The sequence below is a fragment of the Ruditapes philippinarum genome, unplaced genomic scaffold, assembly GCF_026571515.1.
Source record: "Ruditapes philippinarum isolate M1 unplaced genomic scaffold, ASM2657151v2 ctg1183_1_1_1_1, whole genome shotgun sequence".
NCBI classification, from domain to species: domain Eukaryota; kingdom Metazoa; phylum Mollusca; class Bivalvia; order Venerida; family Veneridae; genus Ruditapes; species Ruditapes philippinarum.
This window is the reverse complement of record NW_026862887.1, coordinates 158940-170703: the sequence shown is the minus strand read 5'-3', so window position 1 is coordinate 170703 and position 11764 is coordinate 158940. Positions and strand designations below refer to the sequence as shown.

The 11764-nt window shown below is 32.4% G+C and overlaps 1 long non-coding RNA gene across 1 annotated transcript; it reads left to right on the top strand.

Annotated features, from left to right (window-relative positions):
• Positions 1 to 2963: 2963 nt before the first annotated feature.
• Positions 2964 to 10952, top strand: LOC132720506 (uncharacterized). Its single transcript, XR_009624357.1, has 3 exons — positions 2964 to 3092; positions 3320 to 3566; positions 10886 to 10952. It is a non-coding gene; the product is annotated as an uncharacterized LOC132720506 (long non-coding RNA).
• The last annotated feature ends 812 nt before the right edge of the window (positions 10953 to 11764 follow it).

Here is an 11764-nt window from a genome sequence, read left to right as displayed (position 1 = left end):
TCTGTAAATAATGGGTGAATATCGTAATATATCGTTGTGGGAAATAATACAAGTGTCATTAAAATTGCATTTTATCACAAATTTATTGAAGCGCAAACAAAAAAAATGATCTAAATACTGAAACTCTATACAAAATATTTAATCGTTCAATTTTTATACCAGATTATTTTATGTTAAAAGGGTCCAACGTTACATCTTGATTGTATAAACCTCTGATATTAATAGTTCAAATTGGTTTTAAGTGTAATGCATACAGTTTCATCTTGGTATCCAGTGGAAAAGATGATTTAGCTTATTTTGTTAAAAGTTGCATGCCATACTTTGACTTTTTTTAGTCTGATCATCATCTGCTGTTCAATATATTATTGAAAACCACAAGTCCTGCATTCAAAATATTGAAATAATGATAAAGCATACAATATATTTCATACATTTTCCACTAAAATAAATATACATGTAGTTGATAACATATTAATCATTAATAGCCTAATTGATTGATTAGGCGAGAACAGTTTGACTGGACATCGAGAAAGACAATGCCAGTTAAAAATGATCTCATGTCGCTTTGACAAGTTTAATTCGTTGGTCAAGATTATTATTTCATTTCCATTTCTTGGCAAATTAGCAATATCATTTCCCTAGATAATCTATAAAATAATTATATCACGGCAAAGAAATTAATTGATATCTCAGTAGCATAGTATTTTATTATATAATAGCGCATGTCAATAATGTATGCATAAAAAACCTGTGATGCGCAGTGGCCTATAACCGATAAGCCCACCTCTGTGTATTTATGATAGCATCTGGCTTGCAGTTGCATGCATTCAATAGTGCAGTTATGGATATGTTGTTGATAAGATACCGGTAGGTCAAAGCAGCATAATGTTTTGCATGGGTCAACAATTATTTATAAGCCTTGAAAATATGAAGAAATCTTACATTTCATATATTTGAAAAGAAAATTACTTTTAATCAGCATCCAATGTTTTTTGTCTGAATGGCCTATTTTCTCTCTGTCTTTCTTTTGCTATTAAACCAATAATGAAAGTATTCATGATTTAGTCATACCTTTTTTTTCACCAACTTTTTAAGATATAGAAAAATATTATAATTAAAGGTACGAGTCCAATACATAGAAAATGCTTATTATTAAAAAACATATTATTGTATCCCATCGGACCTGGTCAATTTAATTATTTTGAATGGACTGAGTATCCACTAATGGACACAAGTCACACAATTCAGACAACTACAGAATTATGTAAATTAAACATTAGGGAAGAACCTCTTTTTTTTAGTCTCTAGCTAGTGTTCCCGTATCCCTACGACGCGTTATTCAAGATACGCGCACTTGATTTATAAACTATCTAATCAAATCACTTCTTTGGTCTTTTTCTCTTAAAATGAAAATAAAACACAACAGTTTACCATGATGATACCATAGTTACTGGTATTTCACTTCAAATGATTTTAATTATTTTAAACAATGGTTTTCTGATAAAATTGCCTTTTTGACACCAACGTTGTTCTCACGTACTTTTCATTTTAATGATAACATTTAGCTATTGGTCATTAAGTAGATAAGAATAATCAATTTTTTAAAATTAACGAGTACATTTCACGCTTATTGTGAGACGAACCTTAAATGACATCCGACGCCATTTTAAATATATATGATATACTGTTGTATTTTATTTTCATTTTAAGAGAAAAAGACCAATGAAGTGATTTGGACGTCACATAGAGAATAATAGGTTGGTGCCGTGGATGGAGAAAGTTTATCTGGCGAGGCGGAGGAATTTATTGGGTGAGCCGAAGGCGAACCCAATAAATTCCGGAGCAGAGCCAGATAAACTTTCTCCATCTACGGCATAAATCTATTATTCTATTTATCCTGTCACCGTTTTTTTTTTTAAAGAATTTTATTAGGCAAACTACCTTTAATCACAATATCGGAAATGTTTCTTTATAAACAAAGAAGGCCCGAAGTGTGCATTATTCTACAACAATGCACTAGCCGTTCTTATTATCTCCCTGTGTATTTTCACATTGAGGGCGCCATTTTGTTTGAAAAATGTGATAAATAAAAACATTTTTTTGTCGAATTTTGTTGTGTAGACTATCTAGAATGAAAGAAAATGGTCTAACTAAGAAAATGAATTCGAACACCAATATCTTTTATTCAGTCGTTAACGCTGTACAGACGTTTAAAGTATTGTTTACGTGACGTCACAATGTAGCGCCAAACAGCACGTGCAAAACAATCAAATCATGTACGCTATTTTAATGTCGCAAACGAGTTAAGTTTTACATTTATTTCACTTTTAATAATTTTTATTTCGCTTGAAAAATTATAGAGTGAAATAAAATAAACAAACAAAGTTTTATCAACGTTTCCAAAATTCGTTATTCTACACACAGAACATAAAGTCCAACATTATAATAATAATTATATTTTTTCTTGAAAAGTAGTCCGGCAAACTATGCATACCACGTGATCAAGTGCCGTAGATCAGTAAAAATATACGGCACCTTGTTATCGGGCCGAAATTGATACAAGTGACAGGATAAATCAAGTTACAACGTCAGTCAACGGGAAAAATATAATTTCAACATTTTGACCATATTACTGGCTGAAAAAAATAAAAACATGCCTACTGTACAGATATATTGACGTCAGCAAATTAATTAAAAAGATTTACATAAAAAATTGAATATTCAAATTTGGTGGGACAGCCTATAGAACTTTGTATATTTGTAAAAATGCTTATCTTTACTGTAAAGAATCAAATCAAATCAAACAAATTTTTGAAATGAATTTTTCATCAAGGAGATATGAAAAATATTGACAATCTATTCATTTACTCACTGCTTTTTCCGTGATTTATCTTATTTTCGCTTAACCCGACAATGTCAATAATAGCCGAGATAGTCCGATTGCCGGAATTTGACGAAAAAGACCGAGATGATGCGATCGTTTCGAAAATTTGGCGGAAACCCCCAAAATGTTGCGAAAGTGACAGAATTTGATTGGCTGCAAAGCAAGCGCACGATTTCCACGATAATTTTGTTTTCGTGTTAATGTCTTGGTAAGTTGATTTGTTCCCGACGTAATTTCTTTTGCATTAGATTCTCAATTAAGATTGAATCTTCTGCAAGTTTTATTATTGGCGTTTTGAAGTTAAATCATGGTTTACTCTTTGGTCGTCGATACGTCCCGAAGTTCTTTCGTCCATAATCATGACTGTTTTTTGTTTTCAAATTATTAATATTAGTTTACTTGGTCAAACAAAGTTTTTATTCAAATTATTTTCAGAGAGTCTTGAAAGCATGACTTGATTTGGCAGAAATACTGGCCATGTGACAGTGTGGGCCACGTGTTGAAGGTCAGGAACAGTGGCTCAGGAAGTAGCAAGCATTTCTATTCCATTTCAAAGTTGGAGCATAACACGAGCCATTGAGCTGTTGAGTGTCACTGCCAGATATGGACTTGGCTTCATGGCTAATCTTTGAATTCCAGGTGTGAAGATGGTTCAGTCAGCTGACCAAATTGTCAGCCTATGGTAGTCTATACATTTTGTATTTAAATAAATTAAAATATCATATGATATTCTTAAAAAAATAGTATGTATAATGTTTCTTTTCAATATTTACTTATTAATTAATACAGTTTTTTTAGCTTGATTGTGTAGGAACTTAAACCATTTTTTTTTTGATTGTGTAAGAACTTATACTGTTATACGCTAATAGACACATTTTCAAATCTGTTACTAGAATCAACCAGTACTGAGCAATTAGGGTGGTTATACCGATACCTTTCAACATGAAAAAATAAAAATCGTACCGCGGTATGATATTTGGAAACCCGGTATTTTATAAAAATCATAATTTTCAATTAATTGCCTTCTAATTTCGTACAAATTTCACCTAAAATCTTTAATTGGCGATTTTATTGGCGCCAACATAAGTTAAAAATATTCGATAACTAGTACACTTAAAAGTCAAAAAGCAGCTGCATAATTTACATCAGCGGTCCAGATAAGAAAGGTCACGCAAGACTAGTTTTGTTTATCAAATTGCATGACACTTTACTTTCAATTTAGTCCTTACATTTTTATTAAGTTTCTACTTAGAATATTTACATATATAATAATAACAACAGAGAAATAGATATCTATGTCTCTGATATCATAATAACATATAATCATTTATAATGTTACTCACAGGGCTCTAGCAACTGGGCGATTTGGGCGACTTAGTCGCCTAAAGTTTCAGAACTTCGCCGAGTTTGAACATCAAAGCGAAAACAACTTCGCCGCGCTTTTTTACTGACCACATGTACATATACTGTAGCTATCATACAGCGCATTTAAATTAAGTTAATCCTCGCCTCCAGGCATAAATCAAATTGAATTGGTGACGCACAGTTACTGCCGATAATTGACATCAATTTACACATTTTTGAAGTGACATGATATGCAGATACATCGGACATTATTGCCATTTAATTCGCCGATGTAAACATCACATTTTTTAACACCTGTCACTATTTAATCAGCGAGTGTAAGAAGATTACACCAGGAATTGCTCTTACCATATGTGACAGTAAATACACGCAACCTCACACAGACCGTGTAAATTTACTTGCATATAAATTAATACACACAGAAGCACAAGTAAATGGTTTGATACCTGTTTGATAGTAAAAATGAAATTTGTTCAAGAACTTATTGACCCACATTAGACCAATTTTGGACAAGTCGAAAACAAGTAAACTTTGTCTTCAAAAAGTTACATAAACGTCGGTAAATTATGCGGTAAACTACAAATTTGAAAATTTTGTTTTACAATGCCTGTTGCAATAGCGGATGAATAATAATCTTAAAATGATCATTGAATATTTAATTTAATTTAATTAAAATCGACAACAACTAGAATTACAAGTGTTTCTGCAGGAAAAAGACAAATTTTCATTTGTCACATATTTTCGCGATGCCGATTTTTACGATGAAAAAATAAAGTTACCAAAAGGAAAATTTGTTTTGTTAAAATGTGTCCAATAGCACTTAAAATGTAGTTTATTAATGAAAATTCCTTAAGGTATTGTTTACATTAATTTTGATTGAGAATGTTGCCAGTATGTGTTGTACAATGATAATTTTCTTAAGGGAGGGGGGTGTGTGGAATTAATCAGGAAGAAAACATTATAATGGTCTGATGATAGAGGGTTTTAGAATTTATACTTCAAATATCATTATCAATAAATATGTAAAACTCCTTTTTATAGATCAAATCAATGTGCTAAGCCCTTTTTCACTTCTCCTTATGTTGTCAAACTTCTCTCTGATAGGACCTGAGGGAGAAGTCACTTCTCCCTAAAATTTTGGTCTAGCTAGAGCCCTGACTCAATGTTATCAAAACAGATACACAACAATACGTATTGCAATATATTGCAAAACCCTTCACAGGGTTTTTTTTTGGCCGATTTTATAGCCGTTATTCGGTCATATTCCCAATTGAAAATAGTATGTTTTTTTCCCAATTTTGATACAAAAATTCCCAATCCAAAACTTAAAGAAAAATTTTTTAAAAATCGATCTTTGGGGGAACGTAAAATTAAGCAAATAGCCGGCGTCTAAACAACCCACGTGTTAAGTAGACGCTTGATTTCTTAGTATAAGTTTATCGAGCGTCTTACGATACCGACGGCCTTCGAAAGTGAAAGTAAATCAAAATGATTCACACGTTAAAAAAAAGCACTGATAAAAACAAAAAAAATGATTTAATGTTTACGCAAGCGACTCTCTCGGAAAAGAGTTGTACTTCTGAAACGGTAACGGCGAATGAAACTGCAAGTACTAATGGGAAATCCTTCAACGGTGACCGTGAGTTACCACAATGATGTTACTTCTCGGGGTTTTAAAAGTTCTAGCGACGAGTTTAAATCAGATACAGTTGTCCCTGTCAATGATCAAATGTTATTAAGTTCCAACAAATACGAGTTGAAGTATGCATTGTTGTTTTATAGTGGTGCAAAAGTTTGGTATTTTTGCAAATTGTGCGAGTTTTTTTCAGCTACAGATGACAGATAACTCATTATCATATAAATTTGCATGATAGACATTGAGAGAATATTTGTTTTTTGAAATTTATAATTAAGAAATTTATTTAAAAATGACATTCTTGTTCAAATAAAATTTACCAAATATGTATCAATGTATGAAAAACAGATAAAAAACAAAATGATAAGATTTACTAAATTTTATTCAGAGTCAATTACTATATCTATAATGTATGCACAATACAATAACATAACATTAAAATAAACACTGTTATTTTCATCATATAATTTTATTTCCTATTTTATAAAAACTAAAAAGAACTATTAGTTACACACTTCTAAAGGTGCTAATTTAGTAATTAATAAACCTGTGTTTATAATGCTTTATTCAAAATTGTTTCACACTTCTAATTGTTCTTATCTGTTATATAAAAACATATTTTATTTAATCAATATTTTTATGGTTTTTAAATTTTGGATAACAAAAAAAAAATGAAATAATATATACATGTAGACTTATAGCTGATAATTCTTTCAGAACTCATATTTATAATTATTTTCCCAGGGAAATTTCACTATATTTATGTCAAAAAAATCTTCTTCATGAATGTAATTGTTTGCAAGTATGTGTTATATTATATATAATATTAACCCATAATGGTATTTATTTCATATATTTATCAAATTTAAAAAGTGGTGATGAAAACACCAGGGTTTTGAGAGTGAAACATCCAGGGGTGAAACATCCAGGAGGTGTAAAGTCAAAACACCATACAATAACACAGTTCAAAAATTTGAAAATCAGAGACCTACTTTTGTGAACTTAATCCTATAATATAAGAAAAGGAATATATTGCCTCAGAAAACTTGAAAATGTTGTGGGCTTTTTCCCAATTTTGGGCAAAATGCCGCTAAAATTCCCAATCTCAAGGGTATGGGTCATGTTCCCAAAATACTGGAAAAAAACCCTGCTTCAGCAAAATGGCAATATATTGCAATATGGTTTTTGACATACTGTTACACCCCCACTGGGCAATGACTATAGGAGTGTGAAGTTTTTTTTTCGAGGAAACAACAACTTGCCCCTTATGCGGTTGGAACCCATGCGGCTAGCAATCATTAGATTACTAGTCCAAATCCAATGTATTAACCACTCTGCCATGTCACCACTAATATATATTTTAATGTACCAAGCCTAAGGCTGTTAACAAGTCATAACTATTTGTAAATTTTTACCTGAACTATAGGTCAGGGCTGGATTTTTATGCCCCCGCCATGTAATGGCCGGGGCATATAGTGTTACCCTGTTCCGTCATTCTGTCATTCCTTCATCATCAGTTTCCGTTCATTATTTTAGTAACGGTTGCACACATTCAACTCAAATTTGACATATGGATATGTCAAAGGAATGGGCAGGTTGGAATTTGGTCATGGTTATATCCCTTTCACTTTGAAAATAATATAGATACATCTTAGGAATAAGCAGTTTAAAAAAAAAAGTTTGAATTTGGTCGTGGTTCAATGATTTTGGACAAACTTATCTTTCTTGAATGTTGGAAAAATTTTGAACTTTCAGTCTCAGCACTCATACTTTTGTGGAAATTTATGTAGCCATTATTTTGGCTACAAATATGAAATATGCTATTTTCAAAAGGTCAAGACTGAATAATTTCAGTGCCTTGAACATTGTATGAAAATGGTTTGTGTTAACAATGAAAAGTTTTAAGGGCTTTGAACTGCAAATGAAAAAAATAATTTGTGCAAACAAATTTGGAACTAAATATTATAACATCTGAAATTTTGGCTGCATGCGGGGGCATCCGTGGCATGATGACACATTTCTAGTTTTTAGCTCACCTGTCACAAAGTGACAGGGTGAGCTTTTGTGATCGCTTTTCGTCCGGCGTCCGTCCGTCCGTACGTAAACTTTTACTTTAAATGACATCTCCTCATAAACCACCAAGCCAATTTCATCCAAACTTCACAGGAATGTTCCTTTGGTGGTCACCTTTAAAAATTGTTCAAAGAATTTAATTCCATGCAGAACTCTGGTTGCCATGGCAACCGAAAGAAAAAAACTTTAAATATCTTCTTTTAAAAAACCCAAAGAGCTAGAGCTTAGATATTTGGCATATAACATCTTCAAGTGAGTGTCTACCAAGTTTGTTCAAATAAATGCCCTGGGGTCAAAATTGGCCCCGCCCCAGGGGGTCATTGATTTTCCCTATATGCATATAGTAAAAACTTAAAAAATCTTCTTTTAAAGAACCCAAAGAGCTAGAGCTAAGATATTTAGCATGAAACATCTTCTCATGAGTGTCTACCAAGTTTGTTCAAATAAAAGCCCTGGGGTCAAAATTGGCCCCGCCCCAGGGAGTCATTGATTTTCCCTATATGCATATAGTAAAAACTTAAAAATCTTCTTTTAAAGAACCCAAAGAGCTAGAGCTAAGATATTTAGCATGAAACCAGGGTTCGAATTTAAGCTGGCATACTGGCAAAATGCCAGTTAAAATCTAATAATGCCAGTAAAAATTACTCTAGCTGGCATTTATTTGCAAGTGACTGTTCCTTTTGGACGTTTACATAATTGTTATCTTCTGGGCTGATGATGATGTTTGGCAACTGCCCACTGCAGAAACTGATGATGTTGACTGTGTCAGATGCAGTAATTGATGAAGTTTACCTTAAAAAACTTAAAAACAAATTTTTGGTTGCTCTATTTATTTTTTCTGTGATTATATTTTGATGGACTATTTATAACAGCCAAACACTATTGGTTAGAGCATCCAAGATGTAATCAGGGTCCATTGTAAATGCGTAGCACTCCTCTGTAAAGTGTTTACTTTTAAGCTGAAATATTTATTTATTTAAAGTAGATCAGTACCTCTGAGTTTTCAGGCTGTTGGTGTAATCAAGTACAAAATATGCGAAAATTAATGAAGGTCCTAAGAAATTACATAACATGAACAAGTTTATAACTGCACGTTGTCACCAGTGGGTGTTCCTCTGGTATATCTAATCTGATCCCTAAACAATTGTTTATCATTTATAAATTAATGTGTTGAAATGTTTTTGTTTCGTTACAAGAAGACATCTGTGTTAACCAGTGATAAAGATGTTTCTGATATTCAATAGACATTCAAGTTTATTATCTTTTGTCAAACCAGATGTTCAAAATACATTGTCATTGTGTATTATTATACAATAATAATAATAATAATAATAAGATACGTGATCATGGAAATGCCAGTTGACTACCACATATTGCCAGTTAAACATTTGATCACTTGCAAAAATCTGCAAGTAGAAAATCTTGCTAAATTCTAACCCTGGAAACATCTTCTCATGAATGTCTATCAAGGTTGTTCAAATAAAAGCCCTGGGGTCAAAATTGGCCCCGCCCCAGGGGTCATTGATTTTCCCTTTATGCATATAGTAAAAACTTTAAAAAATCTTCTTTTAAAGAACTCAAAGAGCTAGAGCTAAGATATTTAGCATGAAACATGTTCTGATGGTTGTATACCAAGTTTGTTCAAATAAAAGCCCTGGGGTCAATATTGGCTCCGCCCTGGGGGTCATTGATTTTCCTTATATGTGTATAGCAAAAACTTAAAAAATCTTCTTTGAAAAAACGAAAAAAGCTACAGTTTAGATATTAAGCATGAAACATCTTCTAGTGAGTGTCTACAAAGTTTGTTCAAATAAAAGCCCTAGGGTCAAAGTTGGCCCCGCCGCGGGGGTCATTGATTTTCCTTAATTGTGTATAGCAAAAACTTAAAAATCTTCTTTGAAAAAACCCAAATAGCTACTGTTTAGATATTAAGCTAGAAACATCTTCTACTAAGTGTCTACAAAGTTTGTTCAAATAAAAGCCCTGGGGTCAAAACTGGCCCCGCCCCAGGGGTGTCATTGTTTTTAACTATATATGTATAGTAAAAAATTAAAAAATCTTGTTTTAAAAAACCCAATGAGCTAGAGCTTAGATGTTAAGCATGTAACATCTTCTTATAGGTGTCTACCAAGTTTGTTCAAATAAAAGCCCTTGGGTTAAAATTAGCCCTGCCGGGGGGGGGGGGAGGTCATTGTTTTTCATTATATATGTATAGTAAAAACTTAACATCATGAAACATCTTCTAATGGGTGTCTTCCAAGTTTGTTCAAATAAAAGCCCTTGGGGTTTAAACTGGCCTCGCTCCGGGGGCCTATATACAGGTGAGCGACCTCAGGGCCATCATGGCCCTCTTGTTTAAAAAATGTACTTGCCCTTGCCTTGTACTTGTAAAAACCTGCAATATAACTTACTTGTCCTATGCACTCAAACTTAATTTGGATAGCTTTTTTCAAATAAATAAATATGAACACTATTCTAACAAGATAATAATAACTTTTCATAAATTTATTTTAATGTTTATAACATTGTTTAATTGTAAAAAAAACAAGTTTTGTAGTAAAAGACGCAAGGCAGGCACTATTTGCAAATCATAAAGTTATACCGGAACGGTGAAATACTTATGATGATTTTGAATTTTTAAAAATGACAAATCGGTAAAACATTCTGACTGAAGAAAAATTTATTGAAGTTCAATTTCGTTAGTTGTTACTCTATATAGTTTTACAATAATCTAAGAAACATAAAATTGCGTCACATATTTTCAAGCAACTACTGTACTTTTGTCTGTAATTTAGCCATAACAAATCGCATGTTCTAGGAAAAGTATTTACTTGTAAACAATTACACATTTTTGGACACAGTAAAACTAAAAGCTTCTATGAGATTTAACTTGATGTTAGGATTATAATACTTGTTTTCTGTTACAGAACTTTTGAAGAATAATGCTAGGGGATTGCATTCATAAATCATCAGTTTGTCTGCAGAAAACGATATTGTGTGGCCAATAAAGACAGGTAACTGGTTTTAATTATGCAAGAAATACAACACTTGCAGAACCACCAGGGAAGACAACTTTTCATGAAATTGAAAACAGTACTGATTGAAAATTCAAAAGTTTGGCAGACGCAGGGGATGAAATGTGTTGCTACATGTGAACTTTATTAGAAGATCTGAGGACTCCCCTAAGTTTCCTCTTGGATAAGGCACCATACAACAATGGTATTTATTCCTATTCTAAAAAAGGTGAGCTGGCGTTACATTGTAAATTGTGTGGTTATTTCTGCACACAAAATATTTCAATTAAAAACTTTTGATAATACACAGCATGAAAAAAAACAACAAAAGAAAGTTTACATTTAAATGTGATGTGTGATTATGCAAGTAAGTGAAAGGGTGATCTGAAAATGCAGGTGAGAAAACATACTGGCAAGAAACCGAATATAATAAATATGAGGACTGTGATTACGCGTGTAGCTTGAGTTCTCAAGCTATCGAAATAGTAACCTTAAACGCCATATGACATTACATTTTAGGGAGAAGTGATGAAAATGTGATGTCTGTAATTACTCGACCAATGAAATCATTGATGTGATGGACATACTTGCATGAGGAAACATACAGAAGGGAACAAATTTAAATGTGGGGTTTGTGGTTACTGGTGTGATCAGAAATGCAGTATAAAATGACACAGAAATGCAGTTCGAAATGACATATGTCAATACATACTGGTGACAGTCAATTGAACTTTGTCTTTTGTAAGTACTTGTGCAATCAGAAGAGCAATTTGGTAAGACATATTAGATTGC